This window comes from Telopea speciosissima, chromosome 2 (genome assembly GCF_018873765.1).
Source record: "Telopea speciosissima isolate NSW1024214 ecotype Mountain lineage chromosome 2, Tspe_v1, whole genome shotgun sequence".
Classification (NCBI taxonomy): domain Eukaryota; kingdom Viridiplantae; phylum Streptophyta; class Magnoliopsida; order Proteales; family Proteaceae; genus Telopea; species Telopea speciosissima.
The window spans coordinates 54,946,220-54,967,047 of record NC_057917.1 but is presented as its reverse complement, the minus strand read 5'-3'; the positions used below and the strand labels follow the sequence as shown (position 1 = coordinate 54,967,047).

General features: G+C 43.2%; 1 long non-coding RNA gene across 1 annotated transcript; it reads right to left on the bottom strand.

The window, feature by feature from the left end:
* Positions 1 to 10,063: 10,063 nt before the first annotated feature.
* LOC122652605 lies at positions 10,064 to 13,637 on the bottom strand. The gene is made up of 3 exons (XR_006331619.1): positions 13,626 to 13,637; positions 11,499 to 11,503; positions 10,064 to 10,283 (listed from the first exon to the last, which is right to left on the bottom strand). It is a non-coding gene; the product is annotated as an uncharacterized LOC122652605 (long non-coding RNA).
* Positions 13,638 to 20,828: the final 7,191 nt, after the last annotated feature.

Here is a 20,828-nt window from a genome sequence, read left to right as displayed (position 1 = left end):
AAGAAGTATATATGGACGTTCCTCCTGGGTTCTCATCTGCTGCAACTCACGGCAAGGTTCGTAAACTTAAGCGTGCTTTGTATGGCCTGAAACAATCACCACGTGCATGGTTTGGTCGCTTTCAGACGGCAATGTTGACATTTGGTTATAAACAAAGCAACGCTGACCACACCTTATTCATCAAGAAATCAGACAGCAATATAACTCTCCTCATAGTATATGTTGATGATATAGTTGTAACTGGAAATAACCCTGCTGAAATTTCCAAGTTGAAGACATATTTGGCCAAGGAATTTGAGATCAAGGATCTAGGCATACTTCGCTACTTTCTAGGGATTGAAGTGGCTCATTCTTCTCAAGGGCTATTCTTATCTCAACGCAAGTATGCTCTAGATCTTCTGTCTGAAACTGGCATGTTAGGCTGTTCTCCTGTTGATACGCCTATTGAGGCAAATGCTCGTTTTCGAGACACTGATGGTGAACCCAATAGACAAAGGGAGATATCAGAGGTTAGTCGGGCGACTCATTTATTTATCTCACACTCGGCCTGACATTGCCTATGCTGTGAGTCTTATCAGTCAATTTATGCATGATCCTCGGTCTAATCATATGGAAGCAGTACTCAGGATTTTACGATACTTTGAAGTCAGCACCTGGTAAAGATGTGTTATTATCCCGTCATGATCATCTACAGATTGAGGCTTACACTAATTCAGACTGGGCTGGTTCCCCTGATCGAAAATCCACCACAGGTTACTGTACATTTGTGGGTGGAAATTGTGTTATATGGAGCAACAAGAAGCAAACAGTGGTGGCCCGTTCAAGTGCAGAGGCTGAATTTAGAGCTATGGCTCTTGGTATTTGTGAACTATTGTGGCTCAAAACCTTGTTACAAGATTTGAGCATTCCTATTACTCTACCTCTGCGACTCTACTGCGACAGCAAATCAGCAATAAGTATTGCCCATAATCCAGTACAGCATGATAGGACGAAACATATTGAAATTGACCGTCATTTTATCAAGGAGAATCTGGATAATGGGACTATTTGCGTTCCTTATGTGCAATCTGGAGACTAGTTGGCTGATGTGTTCACAAAAGGATTAAGTGGAAAAGTTTTTCAACCTTTAGTGTGCAAGTTGGGCATGACAGATATTTATGCACCAACTTGAGGGGGAGTATTGGAATATGGGCTTTCCGTGTGACATGGGTCGACCCATGATATATGGTCGACCCATGGGGTTGTTTTTTCTATTTAGTTGTTTATTCCTATTCCTAGTTATATTCCTAGCTCTACTATGTTGCCTAGTCAGTTAGTTAGAGTTAGAGTTCTAATTGTAATTGATTTCTTATGGTTTACTATTATAAATAAATCGTGGAGGGCTCATTGCTCTATACAAGCCATTATTATCATTATTTCTTCAGATACAATACGTCTCTTAAAATCACCCTTCTGACACGATACCCGATACTAATACTTTAAACCTTGCTGGTTGAACAACAGTAAGGTGCTCGTTCCTGTACTCAGAAATCCTTGGTTACCTATCCTATTGCTAATTATGTTTCTATTTCCCATCTTCTTGTTGCCCTTTATAATTTTGCCTTCTTGATTTCCCGTTTTATTCCTACCAAATATCAAGATGTTTTATCTCAGCCTGGGTGGAAGTCAGCTATGGATGTGGAAATGGATAACTTGCTTTTTTGTTAGAGTTGAAATTTGGTAAACCAACCTCCAGGTAAGGACATTGTACAATATTGTTGGGTACTTACCATTAAATATAACTCTGATGGTTTTGTCGAACAACTGAAAGCTAGTTTGGTTGCTAAAGGATATACTTAAACATATGCAGTTGACTATTTTGAAACCTTCTCTCTTGTTGCTTGACTGAATTCTATGAGAGTTTTGATTTAATTGTTAATCTTAATTGACCTCTTTTTAGCTAGACATCAAGAATTTTTTTTTTTGTATGGTGATAAATACATGAGGTCTATATGGAACAAAATCTCTTGGTTATGTTTCTTAGGGGAGAATGCTCAAAAAGTTTGTAGGCTGAACAAAGCTATTTATGGGTTGAAACAGTCTCCGAGAGCCTGGTTTGACAAATTTAGCAAGGTTGTTGCTTGCTATGGTTTCTCCCAATGTTTTTTTTTTTTTGGTGAATAAAAAAATATATTACCAAAGCCCAGGGGGGCCGAGAGGAAAAAAGGGGGGAGGGGAATATACGAGGGAGAGAGAGGGGGAGGGGACCCAAGACCCGACTAAGAGCGGGAATGGGAAAGCAAAAGAGTACTATCTAAACCTCAGGATACAACAATATGCCTGTTCCTTGGGGTATCCAAAAAAGCCTTTTGAGTAACAACAGTAAGCTTAGAGGAGACATCCCAAAAGATGGCTTTCCACATCAGGTTAAAAGAGCGAGAGTTGGAAGTCCATCTCCTCAGGTTCCTCTCCATCCAAATGTGATAGAGGGTAGCACCAAACACAAGCTTGCCTACAGTGTCGCAGATAGAACAGCCAGGGAAAGTCATGACAAGCCAGAGCCATTCTCGAGCGAAGGGAAGGTGTCTTCTACTACGAGGCCAGATGAACGACAGGGCTTTTTTCCAGATGGTAGAGGTGAAGGGGCAGGCGAAAAAAAGGTGGTCAATGTCTTTGGTACCATTCCAACAAAAAATGCAGGAAGGGGGCACTGGGATTTTTCGAAGAGCGAGGAAAGCTTGGGTAGGGAGGCAGTGGGTAAGGGTTCTCCACACAAGGAAGCTGTGGCGGGGGATGTGGCCTTTGAACCAGACTAGCTTATACTAAGGGACAGAGGGGGCATGGTGTCTAACAAGGTTCCAGGCAGATCTAAAGCTAAAGAGACCGTTTGAGGAGGGGAGCCAAGTAACCTTGTCCGCTGAAGTTGGGGAAGGGGAGAGGGGGAGGGGGGGGAGGGAATTCCATATCAGGGAAAGGGAGATGGGGGGAAGAAGGGGGGGGGGACCAGGAACCATTTGAGTTTATGGAGGAAAGAGAAGCCAGCTTGGGAATGCCAGAGGAGTAAATTGTTCTCGGGCCAAAGAAGCTGTAGACGATACCGATGGGGTGCCAGGAATCAAGCCAGAGGGAGGTGGAGGATCCATCAACAATGGAATAAGAGATGGCTCTAAGGGCCAGAGGGCGAAAGAGAAGGATCTTACGCCAGACCTAGGAGGAGTCAGCAGGAATGGAGACTATCCAAATTGAATCATTCTTGAGGAGGTGGGAGTAGACCAATTGGACCCAAATGGAATCTTGATTAGAGGAAATTTTCCAGATAAGCTTCAGGATTCCTGCAGTGTTGGAGTCCCGGATCCGACAAATTCCGAGGCCTTCTTCAGATTTTGGGAGGCAGATAACTTTCCAGCTGAGAGGGTGAAGGAATCTGGAGGTTTCCTTTCCTTTCCAAAGGAAGGCACAGAAGATGGATTCCATAGCTTTGGCGGTGGCTTTAGGAAGGGCAAAAATGCCGCACCAGTAGATGTAGGAAGATTAGAGAACTGATTTGATACATTCGAGCCTACCAGCATAGGATAGGAGTCCACCTTTCCAGAGTTGGAGACGCTTGCAAATGTTGTCAAGCATAGGGTTGCAATGGTGGCTGGAGAGTCTAGCAGGGATAAGGGGAAGGCCAAGGTATTTCACTGGGAGGGAGCCCAGAGAAAAGCCAGTGAGGCGGAGGAGGTGGTCTCTATTAGAGGTAGAGACATCAGAGAGGAAGAGTTTGGATTTAAGGAGGTTAATGCGGAGACCAGAGAGACTCTCAAAGAGGTGAAGGGAGGACATGATGGCGGAGATGTTAGAGGGGGAAGCTTTGGAGAAGATCATAAGATCGTCCGCAAAAGCCAGGTGGGAGAGGTTGAGGCTCTTGCATTTGGGGATCGGGGAGATAAGGTGAAGGTCAGTTTTGGCTTGGATGCTTCTTAAAAGAATTTCCAGGGCCAAAGAGAAGAGGAAGGGGGACAAAGGGCATCCCTGACGGATACCAACTTTGGAGTGGAAGAAGCCAGCAGGGGAACCGTTGACTATAACCGAGAAGGTGGGGGAGGAGATCCAAGCCAGAATCCAACGGATGAAAGAGGGAGGAAAGCCCATCTCAGAGAACACACTACAGATGAAGTCCCATCTAAGGGAATCAAAAGCTTTGTGGAGGTCAATCTTCATGAGAGCAGCGGGAGAGTGGGATTTTCGGTCAAAGCCACGCACAATTTCAGAACAAAGGATAATGTTATCCGCAATGCTTCTGCCAACAATGAAGGCAAATTGGTTGGGACTGACCAGGGAAGGGATGACATGCTGGATTCTGTTAGCAAGGATTTTGGCAATGAACTTGTAGAGGAAATTACAAAGAGAAATAGGTCTGAAATCAGAGAGGGAGGAGGCACCATCTTTTTTAGGGATGAGGCAGAGGAAAGTCTGATTGACCTGGGCAAGTTGACCGGGGTTGAAGAAGCAGCTGCGGACGGCTGTGATGAGGTCATCCTTAATAGAGTCCCAGCAGCTAAGGGAGGTAAAGATGGTGGGAGGCCTTATTTGATTTGTGGGACAAGCTGAAACCATCAGGGCCGGGGGCCTTATTTGATTTGTGGGACAGGATAGCCTTGGTAATCTCCTCATCCGAAGGGATAGAGAGGATGGAGCTAGCGAGGGAGGAGGGGACAAATTTGTTGATGAGGCCAGAAGGGAGGGGACAGGGAGGAGGGAGAAGGGGGTTGAAGAGAGAGGAGAAGAAGGAAGCGGCCTCGGTTTTAATGTCATAGACAGAGGAAAGGGGGGATCCATCTCTACCAATGAGCAGGGTGATGGAGTTAGAGCTTAACCTGGCTTTAAGAGAGCGATGAAAGAAAGCCGAGTTAGAGTCGCCCAGTTCCAGCCATTTAATCCGCGATTTCTGGCAGAGAAAGCTTTCCTCCAGGGAGGAGAGGGAAAAGAGCTCATCAAAAAGCTTTCTCTCATCCTCAGCTAGAGAAAGGTTCACGGGATCCGACTGGATGCGGGATTACACAGAGGCAAGGTCCGAACGGCAAGAGGAGAGACAGGAAGGGATATTGCCAAAGGTGATGGAGTTCCAGATTTTGAGGCTGGATTTGGTGATACGGAGCTTCTTAGCGAAAGCAATGAGCAGGAGGGAGGGCCAGTGGACTGGGGTGCTCCAAGCATTGAGGATGGTAGGGAGGTAAAGATGGTGGGAGGTCCACATGTCGAAGAACTTGAAAGGTTTGGGACCGAAGGACGAATAGGGCTAGATGAGGAGGTGGCAGGGGCTGTGGTTAGAAAGGCCCTGGAGGAGGAAGTTAGCAAGGGAGTGGGGAAAGGATGAGAGCCAAGTCTCATTGATGAGGAAACGATCCAGTTTGCAAGCAATACGATCACTTCCCCCCCTACGGTTGTGCCAAGTGAGGGGGTACCAGACCAACGAAGATCATCCAAACCAATGTCCTCGATACAATCATTGAAGGCCTTAACGGACTGGAGATCAGGGGGCGGCCTCCAATTTTCTCAAATTGGAATCGAACAACGTTGAAATCTCCTCCTATCCCCCAAGGAAGAGAGCCAATTCCATCCTTAATGATAGCCAACTCATCCCAAAGGGAGACACGGTCAGCAGCCCGGTTGAAGGCATAGATGAACATGATGTAGGAGTGGGGAGAGTTAAGGAGAGAAAGGAGGTGAATAAGCTGAGAGGAGGAACGAGAGATGGAGATGTTGATTTTGGATGGGTCCCAAAGAATCCAGATACGGCCATTTGAAGAATGGTTATAGTTGGAGAAAAAAGACCAATAAGGGGCAATGGATGCCGCAATGCGAGAAGCATTTTCAAGCAACACACCGGTCTCAAGGAGAGCACAAAATGATGAATGAGAAGATTTGATGTGGTCTCTGCTGTCTTGGTGCTTGGCCAGGGAGTTAAGACCCCTAACATTCCAGAAAAAGCCGGCAGACATAGTAACTAGAGGGGGGGGCAACGAAGTTCTAGGGGGAACACTCTTTTACCTTCTACGATAGTAAGCAAGGGTAGGGCGATGGCGGGTAATAACGGTAGCTACAAGGGAACTAACCGAAACACAAGGGGGAGCCAAGGGGGGGAGGGGTGGGGGGAGCCCGAAGCTAGGGGAGGGGGGACTCAGCGGACAAGATGAGAGGGGAGAGGGGGTTAGAGTAAGGGAGGGGGTAGGGGTGGGGGTGGGGGTGGTGGAGCTGTGGATACAGTCGGGTGGGGGGTGGAGGGCCGAGAAGGGGTGCGGGTAGAAAGGTGAGTGGTACGGGTTAAGTGGGTGGAAGTGGAGCCGAGTGAGGAGGGTCTGGAGTCCAGTCGGGTAGAAATGTAAGTGGATGGATGAAGGTCATGGCATAAAGAAAGGGTAGGAGATAAGTGAGGGGGTAGGGGTAGATTGGGGAGGTTATAGGAAAAATAAGAAAGGAACTGGTTCAGGGAAAATGGTTTGGTTAGGGGTTGAACCGGTTGGTTCGAGGAGGGGGGTTGGTTAAGAGAAAGCAGGGGTAAAGTGGGGAGATGGTTAGAATGTGGGCCAGGTGGTAGGTAGAAGGGGGGTTAGGGCAGAAGATGAAAAGGACAAAAGAGGGTTAGCAGGGGGAAAGGACGAGGGATTGTCGTTCAAATTCCCTCGCAGAAGAGCCAGACTCCCATCGAGAGAGGAGCTCCTAAGCGACTGAGCCCTAGGCTGATCTACAGCAGAGGATGTCAGCGAAGGGAGGGCTTCAAGTATCGAAGAAACCATAGCAGGAGAGGAACAGCCGGGAGAATCAGTAGCCAAATTGGTGAAAGCGCCACAGCCCAATCTGTCCTGTAGGGAATTCTGATCAACAGAGGAAAGCCCCTTTGTCGCAAGTGTCTTAGGCAGACCAATGGAAGCAAGCGCGATTGTCCAAGCCGAAGAAGGCAGCATACAAGGACCAAAGATTGAGGCGTCAAGTGGGATCTCAGACTGTAGCGAACCATCAGAAGCATCTAGCAAAGGCGCAAGCACGGTAATCGAGGGGGGTTGCCTGCGAGCCAGAGAAGCAGAGGACGGGTGGCCACAATGACGTCGTCTGCGGCGGGGGCGAAGTCTTGCTTTGCCTATGCTTGGAGATCTGAAGTCATTCGAGGCCAAGGGAGGAGCAGCGAAGCTTGTGGAGCGTGGTTGACGGTCAACAGAGGAGGATTCGGGAACAGACTTGCTGGGAAGCACTCCTGGAGGATTCGAGAGATTGAAGATGGCATCATGGGCAAGCGTAGATGGCAGAATTGCAGAGGTAGCGATGGAATCTTGATGTTGAGAGGACTGGCCGTCGGCAGCAGAGTCAACAGGGGCTTTTCCGGAGCAGCTGCGAGAATGATGCCCAAAGACCTTGCAGTGGATGCAATGTGGAGGGATCCAATCGAACTTGACAGGCTGCTCGAAGCTGAATCCATCTTCTTCAACAATGGTGGCGGAGGATGATCAGCCGAGACGTCAATACAGATTTGAGCAAAAGAGAGACGATCCATTTTGAGGGTGCGGGTGTCAGAATATAGGGGGAACCCCAAGACTAAGCCGATTCTGCTTAGGCAATCCTGGCTTCAGTAGTGGAAGGGGAGACCTGGCAGGGCAACCCACAAGGGAATGGAGCTGAAGTCAACCTTATGGAGCTGAATGTAAGGGTCCCACTGACGGAGGAAGATTGGTTTGGTGCCCACAAGCCAAGAAGCCCCATGCAGAGCTTTGGCTTTGGCATCATCGGAGGATTCGGAGAGGAACTTGAAAATGAAGACACCACTGTCGAGGAGGAAAATGTCTAACGAACCGTGAGCTTTCCATTGCTTGGTGAGGGAAGCTCTGACAATGTTGAACGAGGGTCTCGGACCAAGGAAGTGGCCCACTAGGCAGGCTTTCCATTTGGTGATTTCAGGGGAAAGAAGATTGTTGGGGCACAGAGCGAAGGAGGCTCCATCATCGGTAGCAAGTTTGACATAGTAGAGGGAAAGAATAGAGGGGGAGGGGGAGGTGGGAAGAGCGAACAGAGATGACCAAGGTTTGGGCCCAGAAGAGGATGGAGATGCAAAGGTTGCAGGGGATGGGTCGGGGGAGGAGGTATCGGGGGTGGTGGTGGAGGTATGAGAGATGGAGATTGGAGGCCGAGAAGAAGAGGGGAGGGTGGTGGGGGAGGTGGAGGTGGAGGGGTAAGGTGGCGGAGGGGGGAGGTGGGGGGAGCTCATCGGAGGTTTAAGTGGTTTGGTTTAAACCGTTTAACTATCGAGTGTGTGTTTCTCCCAATGTTATTCTGGCTATTAGGTGTTTGTTCATCATCAAGACTCTAAAGTGGTTGTGCCGGTTGTTTATGTTGATAATATCATTGTTCTGGGTAATGACCTTGTAATGATACATCAACCCTGTAAATCAGCACTATAAGAGAGAAGAGAAACAAGAAGAAGAAAGAGAAGAGGAGAACTGAGAGAAGGGAGAAACACTACCCCCGGTTTGAGAGTGAACAGATCACTCAAACCATGGGTAGGATGATCTGTTTATTATAATAAAAAAGGAATTACAATTTGGGTCCACCAATAGAACCGACACTAAGTAAACACCAAGTAAAAAACAACCAACTATGACCCAAAACACCCCTTAAGGAATTGTCATATACTTAACCCCATAAACCGACACTAATATTTTAACACTCCCCATCAAGCTAGAGCATATATATCAAAGGCTTCAGCTTGGAACAACAAGAATAGACATGAACAACAGAACCAGCCTTAAACATATACAACAGTCATAGACGCCAATGACCACAGAGAGAGCTTCCTTTCAGTTGCAACACCAACACTAGCACACCAATCAACAACAACAACAGCAACAGCAACAGTAAAGAAAAATCTTCATGTCGAATAAATCCAGACAGCAATGAGCAAATTAAGCAGCACAGAATACCAACTGCAAGCCAAAATATCATAACTACAATAACAACATTATAAGCCCTTCTCAAGGAAGGCAAGTAGTAATCTTCACAAAGAAGACAAATAAAGGCGAAGCATAGATTGTTGTGAACCACGGATAAAAGAACAACATAGGTTGTTGCGAACCACAAATTACAACACAAGGTAGTTGTGAACCAAAAATACAACATAAGTTACGAACCACAAGTAACAGCATAAGGTTGCTGTGAACCACATGTAACAATCTTCTTGTTACAAACAAATAACCATTTTTATAGTTGCTGAGGACATGAGAAAATAACATGAACAAATAATAATAATCTTCAAATAAGTAGATGACACGAGCAGATAATAATAAGGGAAATTTACACGTACCTCCCCTGAGATATCGATTAATTACCGGTGCATCCATCTTTCTTCACTATTTACACGTGCCTCCCCTACTTTTCTAAATATTTAATAAGTTAATCCAAGCCATTAACTTGGGATGAAAACCATTAGATTTTTTACTGTACTGACCATATTGCCCTTCATTATAAACAAAACCTTTTCCATTCTTTTCTACTTTGCACCCTTCCCAAACCGAAAGGAGAAGAACAAAGAACTGCGCCCTAACAGCTCCACCTCCACATTTGGGTGGTTCAGGCATAAGATCAGCGGGAGGAGGCGGTGGATCGGTGGCGGATCGGGATCGGCGGGTTTGGATGGCTCCCGAGGCTTTTTCTCGACGATGTTGAAGCACTTAATGGCATTTTCAGCTTTGCAAGCAGAGCTTCTTGGGGCAGCAGAAGGGGCCACTAACGGTGACGGTGTTGTGTTTCTCATCAAATCTCTCCTCCTGTATTTGATCATTGATTCTCCTCTGCATTTCTTTCCACTTCTAACCTAACCCACATCCTTGCCTAAACAAAACCCCAATCTGAATTCCAGCCTTGAGCACACCCATCCCCCACTAATTTATCCTTGCTCAACCCATCACCTCTCTGATTTCCTTTTCCATTTTCTGTCGCGCCATCTACATGAAACGAAGCATTTGATTTCTCTCCAGAAAATGTTGAACTTTCAGTCTTCAGCGGCCAGCAATAATGGCACACAACAGCATAGTCCTTATTGTAAAATCACGAAATTGTAAATCATCAAGGGACCAGCAATAATGGCCATAAAATTTAAATTTGACTCTTGAGATAGTAAGATTAAACAATGCTTCATTACCTCCTTTAGGAAGCTGAAATGAGGGCATCAATCTTGGGAGCAGCAATAGTGGCACACAGCAGCATAGTTCCAACTCCAAACCCGGCCAATTCACTTGCTGTTATGTTTTCCATTCTTCCTTCTCAAATCCCCAAATCTGCAGAAACTCTCTCTGAGTCTCGTTGTTACTCTTTTTAACTTCTCAAGCTTCTCCACATAAACTCCCCTCAAGCTCTCCACTTCCCTTCGTCCCTCACTCCAGGTACAGGAACCACTTTAACGGCTTCTTTGCTTTCAGTTAGGCTTCTGTCATCTTCCAGCTTCAAAACAAAAGAAGCTGTGGTCGCAGGTGCAGGGGAAGAAGAAGAAGAAGAAGAGGACATTAATGTCATTTTACCCTGTCAAGGGTATATTGGTCCTAAAATTTCTAAAACACACCTACCGTTTGTCACTAACAGGAACCACTAAAAGTCTGGATTAACTTATTAAATATTTAGAAAAGTAGGGGCGGTACGTTTAACTTTCCATAATATTCTTCAAATATCAGATGATAATAACCAATCTCCCGCTTCACGTGGACAAAGAATGCAGGAGAGAACACCAATAGATAATCCAACATCATATGGTAGCAATAACTACATCATGAAGGATCAGCAACACAAACCCCATAATCAAGATTCAAGAGCAGCCACAACAAATAAGATCTTAGATCAGTCAGATAAATCTGATAAAATAAAAATAACCTCCAATAATCTCATCAGCAAAATAGTGGCTTTGCAAGGAAAGAACCAGTATCCAATATAATATAAACAAAGTGCAGCATCCACACTAAGAGAGAGCCTGAAAATCTTCATACGTAGAGAGTAGATACCATCGACAGAATAAGGGAGAACCCATAGTATACCAGCATCACTCCATGCAACACACAGTACATCCACCAAATTAGCAAGCAATCTTACTATCATTCACAAGCCAAGATCCAATCGTAGGCCAAATATAATCTCAGAATACTAGATCAGCAGTGAATCACAGAAGAGGATAATCAGCAAATGATGATTTAGTAGACCAGAACAGTCTACCAACCACACCACAGACCAGTAACCAATCCACAGAAAATTATGTTAACAAATTTAGAATTAGAGTAAGGCTTGGATGATTAATGATCACCCCAAGCTCTTTATTTATATCAATGAGAATAGAGAATAAAAGTACAAATAAGCAATGTGGGACTAAAGCCCACATATCAGAAACATGAAAAACATAAGAAAAGGGTCTAAAATACCCCTACGGTTCTAACACTCCCCCTCAAGTTAGAGCAAATATGTCAATCATGCCCAACTTGACTAGATTAGAATGGAACAATTTTCCAGACAATCCCTTGGTGAAAATATCAACAACCTGATCAGTAGACTTTACAAAGGGAACACAAATCAATCCGTCTTCCAACTTTTCCTTGATAAAATGTCTGTCCACTTCAACATGCTTGGTGCGATCATGTTGTACTGGATTATGAGGAATGTTGATTGCAGCTTTGTTGTCACAGTACAACATCATAGGAAGATGAACAGGAACACCAAGATCTTGTAGCAAGCCTTTCAACCAAAGTAACTCACAAATGCCCTGTGCCATAGCATGAAACTCTGCTTCAGCACTAGACCGAGCCACCACATTTTGCTTCTTGCTACACCAAGTGACAAGATTGCCTCCTACAAAAGAACATTACCCAGAGATAGATTTCCAATCAGTAGAACCAGCTCAGTCAGCATCGGTATATGCCTCTATCCGTAGGTGACCATGAGGAGACAGAAGAATGCCTTTTCCAGGAGCTGAGTTCAAGTAGTGAAGAATCCGAAGGGCAGCCTCCATATGAGAAGAATAGGGGTCATGCAAAAACTGACTCACAGTACTCACAGCAACAACAATGTCTGGACGTGTGTGTGAGAGATAAATCAGCTTCCCCACTAGTCTTTAGTACCGGCCTTTATCAACAAGTTCACCCTCCTTTTCTTTGAGACGAACAGTAGCCTCCATAGGAGTATCTGAAGGGTGACATCCTAACAAACCAATTTCAAACAACAAGTTTAGGACATACTTCCTTTGGGAGAGAAAGATGCCTTTAGAAAACCTGGCAACATCAATCCCTAGAAAGTACCGTAGCTTCCCTAGATCTTTAATCTCAAACTCCTGCCCAAGAAACTTCTTCAACCGGTTGATCTCATCACCATCGTTGCGAGTAGCCACAATGTCATCCACATAGACTATAAGAACAGTGATGGTTTTTCCAGCCCTCTTTATAAAGAGAGTGTGATCAACATTACTCTGTTTATAGCCCACTGAAATCATGGCCTTGTGAAACCGACCAAACCAAGCTCTAGGTGACTACTTCAGCCCGTAAAGTGTTTGCTTCAACTTGCACACTTTACCTTGATTACTGTCACAAGAAAAACCTAGTGGAATATCCATTACAACTCCTCGCTAAGTTCTCCATTTAGGAAGACATTCTTCACATCCAGCTGTTGTAGATCCCATCCAAGATTGACTGCACAAGATAGCAAAACCCGAACTGTATCCAACTTTGCAACAGGAGAAAAAGTCTCCTGGTAGTCAATCCCATATGTCTGAGTAAAGTCTCTTGAAACCAGACGTGCCTTATACCAATCCACAGTGTCATCAACCTTATATTTGACCACAAACACCCATTTACATCCCACAGGGTTTTTTCCTGGAGGAAGATCTACAAGATCCCAAGTATTATTTTTTCTTAAGGCTTTCATTTCTTCCAACATAGCTGCCTTCCACTTTCCATCTGCATAAGCTTCTTGCCAATTTTTAGGAAGAGAAACAGAAGAAAGAGAAGACACAAATGCACGAAAAGACGGAGAAAGAGAACTATAAGAAACAAAGCAAGAAATGGGATGCAAGGTGCAAATCCTAGTACCTTTGCGAAGAGCAATAGGTAGTTCTGAAGGAGAAGTCTCACCAGGAGGAGGAGGACAAGGATCTGGATCCTGAGCCGGCAATTGGATAGGTATAGGTGCCACAGTGGATTGATGCTGCCCTCTTTTAGAGCATCTCTTTTGGTAGGTGATAACATTTGAGTTGTCAATTCTCTTTTGAAATTCACTGATGGTCTTCTGGACTGGAGTCAACTTCCCCTGACTAGGAATATGACCATCATTATTTTCTACAAGCTCCCCTTGTAAAGGAGAAGGGGCAGCAGCCAAAGTAGGCTGAATAGCAGCCATAGGCTCCAAAGTAGGAGGAGCCTCAAGGGGAGGAAGCACAAACACATCTTCACTAGAACCAGAATTCTCCCCCTGAAGATGTGGAGATGGATAATAGGAAAGATGTTCGTCAAAAACATCCATAATTACTAGAGTACAACGGGAAGGGGGATGATAACACTTATAACCTTTCTGGGTTGGAGAGTAACCCAAAAAAACACACCACAACCCACGAGGGTCAAGTTTACCATGAGATTTCATGTCTCTGGCATAACACACACAACCAAACACCTTGGGAGGAACCACAAAGGTGGAATTCCCATGTAAAAGTTCAGCCAGACTGCGAGAGTCAAGAACACGAGAAGGCAACCGATTAATGAGATAGGTTGCAGTGAGGATAGCATCCCTCTAATATTGGGAGGGGACATGGCGCGAAAACATCAACGCCCTGGTTACTTCCAACAAATGTCGGTTCTTCCTTTCAGCCACACCATTCTGGGCTGGGGTATTGACACAACTAGTCTGGTGAATAATCCCATTATCAGCCAAATACTTCTGAAATTGGTGTTCCTTATACTCGGTGCCATTACCACTTCTCAAAACCTTGAGATTAGCCTGGAACTGAGTTTGGACCATTCTATGGAAATGCTGAAAACAGGAAAAAACTTGACTCTTAGTGTGCATAAGATAAACCCATGTATGCCTAAAATGACAATCAATAAAAGAATCAAACCAACGATGACCAGAAAGGGAAGTTTTACGACTAGGGCCCCAAACATCAGAATGTTCCAACTGAAAAAGTGAAGAACTCCTTTTATTTGAAACCGAATAAATAGAACGTGTCTGTTTGACCAGAACGCAAGCCTCACAAAAAAAATCAGTCTTATCACATGATTTGACCAAAATAGGAAATAAAGATGCTAATATTCCTAATTGAGGGTGACCTAATCTAGAGTGCCACTGGTAAATTTCAGAAGAGACTAAGGAGTTCTGATTTGGAGATGGTAACGAGGGTGGAGTGAGCCGACCATCATCAAGCAGGTACAAGCCACAATGCACTTTACCCAATCCAATCGTCTTCCCAGAGGCCAGATCCTAAAACACACAATGGGAAGGAAAAAAAATCACTTTACAGTTAAGATCACGAGTAAGACTACTAATAGAAAGAAGGTTAGTAGTAAAATTAGGATTATGCAAAACTAAAGACAAAGTAAGGGAGGAAGTGCAGTGATGATTCCTTTTCCAGATATGGAGGAAAGGGAGCCATCAGCTACTTTGACCTTGTCTTTCCTAAGTGGGAGAATACCGATGGAACAGGCTAAAGGAACCGGTCATGTGATCCGTAGCCCCAGAATCTATGATCCAAGCATAGGGAAGCTATAGAAGCACAATGACCACCAAATGGAATACCTGACCGGCAAAGTGTGAACCTGAAGGAGCAGAAGAGGTGGCAGGAGCTGATGTAGTAGAGGCAACAGCAGCAGAAGACCTTAGCAGTCGTAGGAAAGCCTATAGATCATCCTGGGATAGGCCAGTGTCAGTAGCTGGGGCTATAGGAACAAATTCAGAGTGGTTTGCTTTATTTTTTGTCTTTTTCTTGGCAGCCCGTTAAGCCTCAAAGTCAGCTGGCTTCCCGTGAAGTTTCCAGCACTTCTCTTTGGTGTGGTAAGGCTTGTGACAATGCTCACAAGTAACAGTCTCTGTAGTAGAATCACCAAGAGAAACATGTTCGACAAGAGCAGGAGTAGCCTGGGCAGCAGACTGGAGGGCTGATATGTCAGTAACAGGAGGGTGGAGCATAGCAGCCTGACGGTTCTCTTCAGAGGAGACCAAAGCATAGGATTGTTCAAGTGTGGGAAAAGGGGAATGACCCAATACCTGAACACGAATCTGGTCATACTCCATGTTCAAACCAGCCAAAAAATCATAGACCCTAGCTTTGTCCAGATGTTTCTTATATGCAGTGATATCAGCAGCTGTAGTGGGATGGTAATCAGAAAAAATGGTCCAGTTGCTACCAGAAACTACGCAAAGTAGCATAGTATTTGGAGACAAATAACTCCCCCTGAGTAGTATTATTGGCCTTCTTTCGAAGCTCATACACCTGTGCATCATTACCGAGTTGTCCATATATCTCCTTGCAAGCAAACCAAATTTGATGGGCTGTATCAAGGAGAAGAAAACCATCCGCAAGGTCTGAGTACATTGAGCCAATCAAATAGGACATAAGTACACCATTGTTGGAGATCCACCTGGTCAGAGAAGGGCCAGCTTCAGCTGGCATGACAGTAGTGCCATCAATATGGCCAGTAAGTCCACGGCCGGCAATGGCAAAGTAGGCATAGCGAGACCATATCAGGTAATTGCTCCCATCCAATTTGATAGGATTAGGGAGAAGATCACGGGTATCATTCCTACTATACCCATTGTCAGTAGAAGTTCCATTAGACATTCCAGATTTAGTCATAAGTGCAGCAGAACAAACCAAATCACAAAGAAGGCTGTGGCAACAAGAAACAAAAGATATCCTCCAAATTAAAGGCTCAAAATAGGAGGAGAATCCCTTTTCAATGTCACAAGATGTGTCTCCAAAAATCAGCAGCAGCAGACAAGTGTAGCCCCTATATTGATTTTTTCAAGGTTTTGAAAAAAACCCTGCTAGGCTGAAATCGATATAGGGAAGAATAGGCCCAAAAACTGAATAGTTGAGGCTCAAATTTGGGGCAGATATGTCATTATAAGTGGAGAATCAACCTTCAAAAAACCAGCACCAACAGAGGCTCAAAACCCTGAGATCGATTTTTTCAGGGTTTTGAAAAAAACCCCTGATTTTGTTGAGATCAATGTAGGGAGAGAAACCTACAAAAAAAACATTGGATTGAGCTGAAACTTGGCTCGAGTGTGGGTCTAGAAGAGACTAAGCACCCCTCCAAATATCAACCCCAACAAAGGACAGCAGCCCCTAGATCGATATTTGTCAGGGTTTTGAAAAAAAACCCTATTTTTGGAGAAATCGATCTAGGGGGTCTTCAAGGCAGATCTTAGATAAAAAAATTCAACAAAGGAACCTGCTGCAGTTCTTGATCTTCAATAAGGGAGATTGATTCCTTATAGTTGAGGTGGAATCAATCAAATATGGGAAGCTTCAAATATCGCAGCCAAGGTGTTGTTGATATGGAAACTTATGTAATCATGGAATGAGGTGAGAAAGGGCAGCAGCTGGATCTATCGATCACCTCATCAGTGCTGCCCTATTGAAGAATAGAAAACAAAAGAAGAAAAGAGAGAAGAGAAGAGGAGATCGAGAGAAAGAGAGAAGAGAAAGAAAGAGCTGAAAATAGAAGGTAGAGGACCCTAATTCAAAACATGCTCTGATGCCATGTTAACAGATTTAGAATTAGAGTAAGGCTTGGATGATTAATGATCATCCCAAGCTCTTTATTTATATCAATGAGAATAGAGAATAAAAGTACAAATAAACAATGTGGGACTAAAGCCCACATAACAGAAACATAAAAAACATATGAAAAGGGTCTAAAATACCCCTATGGTTCTAACAAATTATAAGCCCCAGAATTTCTCAGGCAATCAATGGTCATAGATGGAGGTATATACAATCTATAGTTGCAGCAAAAGGGCACAAAAACAATGGAACTTCAAGTCAGTTTTGACTGCAGTAACCCAGCAGTATTTCCAGATCCGTTAAGCTCCAATACATAATGATGGATGGCTCTTAATATCCAGTGAAAGCACCAAACAATAATAGTCACAGTAGTGCAAGGTCAATAAGTATATGAAGAGGAACACCACCAATAAAATCAATTCTGGTCAGAAATACCGCTGCAGTAGAATTCAAATTAAACAACTTCAATAGTGCTCAACTTCTTGTCAAATATAGTATGTCAATAGTATATGAAAACCCCACAAACTAGTAATGATCCAATGGCCGATTAAGAGATAAGAAATAAAAAACCAGAAACTGAGATCACATCTCAGATTTGAGGAGATTTTTCTCACCACAGATAATCAGAGGCTTGGATCCACTTCAAATAACGGTGGAAGGACCTTATTAGGGAGGGCAATAATGTCTCAAAACTGCCCAAAAACTACCCAAAAACAGAGCAGGTAAATATGTTCCAGATTCATGATGTTAATCATTGCAGAAAATTGCAGATTAGGTGTGCCGCAAGTGGAGAACCATTGATGGATGAAATTTGTTGCTGTAGTGCTCCAGATTTATATTGTACAGGATCCATGCAAGATGCAATCAAAATGTAAATGAACCAGCAATACTCCATAAAAAAGGTGAATGAAACCCCTACATTAATGCCGTTATGACGCCAATTTAGGGTTTTCCAAATAATAAAATGTTTATGTATGTTGTGCTTCTTAAATGATTTCCAAAACATTCAAATAACTGTCTCACATATGTTGTTGTGCTGCCCAAATGAAATATATGCACATTGATTACTAACCCGGCCCCAAAAAGGAATCTTTTTGGGGAATCCCGTTAGACACAGTCATCGTCAACGGATTCCTCTTATCATCCTCTTAAATGAGATAACTTCTGAAATGCCCCAAGTCTAGCTCGGCACGCTTCACTTTACCAACAAAGAAGGCCAATTTAGGGTTTTCCAAATAATAAAATGTTTATGTATGCCGTTGTGCTGCTTAAATGATTTCCAAAACATTTAAATAACTGTCTTACATATGCTGTTGTGCTGCCCAAATGAAATATATGCACACTAAATACTAACCCTAGGCCCAAAAGGAATCTTTTTGGGGAATCCCATTAGACACATGGTCATCGACAACAGATTCCTCTAATCATCCTCTTAATTGAGATAACTCCTGAAATGTCCGAAGTCGTGCCTAATTTAAGGCACATTTCACTCTACCGACAAAGAAGGCTAAAAAGGAATCTTTTGCCACAGGTTTATGATCAAGGTATTCCCTACATTTTCGGACTTCTACAAGAGGTACATAGGTTTATGCTATTTGTTTATAGTACCTTGCCATGCATATATAACTGTTTTTTCAATATGTTCCTGAATTACGCTTAGCTTAATCCTTATGAGGGTACGTAGGTAGCCTGGACAGCTTTATTAATGCCCAGGTTCAGTCATCTTTTCCCTTTTCCTTTCCTTTCCTTTCCTTTCCTTTTTACATATATATATTGCTCAACCTAATTACCTAGATTAGGACTAGAATTACTAATTATGATGGGCACTAAACACGTAACATCAATGTGAATGATTTAAACAGAAAGCGACCGGTCTTCGGCCGGGATGGGCTGGGTGTGTAAAAGCTTCCCAACACGTAACTTTGAACCTACCCAGAGATCTGGGAAGAACCCTACCTTATCAATCGTGAGTTAATTTTCTCTCTCAAAAGAGAGATGTACGGGTCCTAGACCCTTATCTAGGTGGCAACTCCTTGACGTAAATTGATTATATTCCAACCTAAGAAATCCTAGTCGTTGTCTGGTGACTTACAATGTCAAATGTGATCTTGATGTTTGAGAAGTACATACAGTCATCCTCAATCAGCTTTCTAGTCTTCAGCAGGACATGAATTTTGAGGACAAAAGCATATGGAATCTTGAAGCTTCAAGCGATTCCAGTGTTACATATTTTATAGGGAAATCCATCCTGAAATTCCTTTGAAGGGTACATGAGTCAAATGGTTTCCTTCAAAAATTCAGTTTTCCTTCTGGACAGCATCTCTAGACGAAAGGTTGGCCATTGACCACCTGAAAACCAGAGGCCATTGTCTACCCAATACTTTATACTTCATCTTTATGAGGAGAAATCTATTCATCATCTTCCCAATTGTCTACCCAATACTTTATACTTCATCTTTATGAGGAGAAATCTATTCTTCATCTTCCCAATTCCCATACACTGTAAGCATGCTTTAGAAGTTTGGCATCTTTTGTTGAATGAGAAGGGGGAGGGAGGGGGGGAAGTTGAAACAGAAAAGGTGCTCTGAAAGATATTTTGGACAGCCGAAATGGTAGAAATGGATCTTCAAAGCCTATGAAAGATTGTTTGCTTCTCCCATCTGCTATTCTATGCTTCATATGGAAGGAAAGGAATGCAACGAAACCCGCTTACAGGGTGGCAGGCATGGCCAAAGGTTGGGTATATTTTGGGATTCTTTATTGTGAAGATTTCAAAAAGAACACATATATCTGATATCCATAGAGAGTAGCAAAGATTTTCTAGCTAGCTTTGTTTCCATAAAGGAATTTAAAATCCGGTCCCAAAATATGGCACTAAAGTCATGACAGATTGATTATTTGTAAGAGAAATCAAAACCTATAAATAAGCTGAGAGGTATGAATATGATTGTTATGCTTGTATTCAATTTATAGAATCATTTGGTTAGTGAGTTCCAATACTATATTCTTTTGGGCTGCCAAGCTTGCTTTCTATTTCAAATTGCTAATTTACAACAACATTATCCAGTGCATTTATTCTCATTTCTTTACCCTTTCTATGCAAAAAAAGAGTAGCAGAAAATAGGGTTACAACATTTGAGCCATTTAATACATAGATTTACTGCATGTTTGAAATAGTTGCAGTGACCATACTAGCTTGAGCCGCAATAATGGCATTCAGCTCATCCCTGGGGATGACCCAGAATAGATTTTACTAAGTAGACCACTTCAAGAAAGAGCGACAATGTTCAATAAGGGTTGTTATTTATCCTAAGGGGAAAAAAATACACTGATATGAATAATTGAAATGCCAAAATTCTGCACTTTCTCTTTTTTTCTTTTATGAGCAATAATTTTTCTGCAAGAACATAGAGGAATAAAGAAGTACGGCAGAACAATACAATAAAGTAAACTACAGCCAAAGCAGAAACTATATTTTACATGAGCAAAAATATAAAAAAAATCTACTCATGAATAATATACTCCCATACGTAAGTGGATCTCCTACCTGCCCTAGTTTTGGTCAACTTGTCTGAACTCAAAATTACACGATTTCAGAACCCAGTTGAACGAGATATTCACAAGGTTCAACTGTCGTCTAGCATGAGCTTAAGCAATTCAGTCCCTAAGGAGCCTGAACTTCAGCAATCATTTTATTCCACTCACAGGGAAATTTCTTCATTGTGATAGGCTTATCTACCATAGCCAACAGCCCTGGGAAGAAGGCCATGGGGAAATGGCAATTGTAGGAAGGAAAGTGTCTCTCACTTTCTTTAAGCAGTAACAGAAGTTTGTATCAAGTTAGATTGTTTCTCCCTTTAGTGACACAATTCTTGCAGTAGTCTGCAGGATTCTGTGTCATTAAATTAATATTATGGTCATAAATAATGATGGTTTCAATCTTATCAATAGGTCTACTCACTTGAGGTTCTGTAGAGAACCAGTTACTCCTCTTATCTATAGACACGACAAAAATTGCCTTTAATATCACCGAATTTTTCTGATTGACAATTATAGACATGCACACCAAGATTAG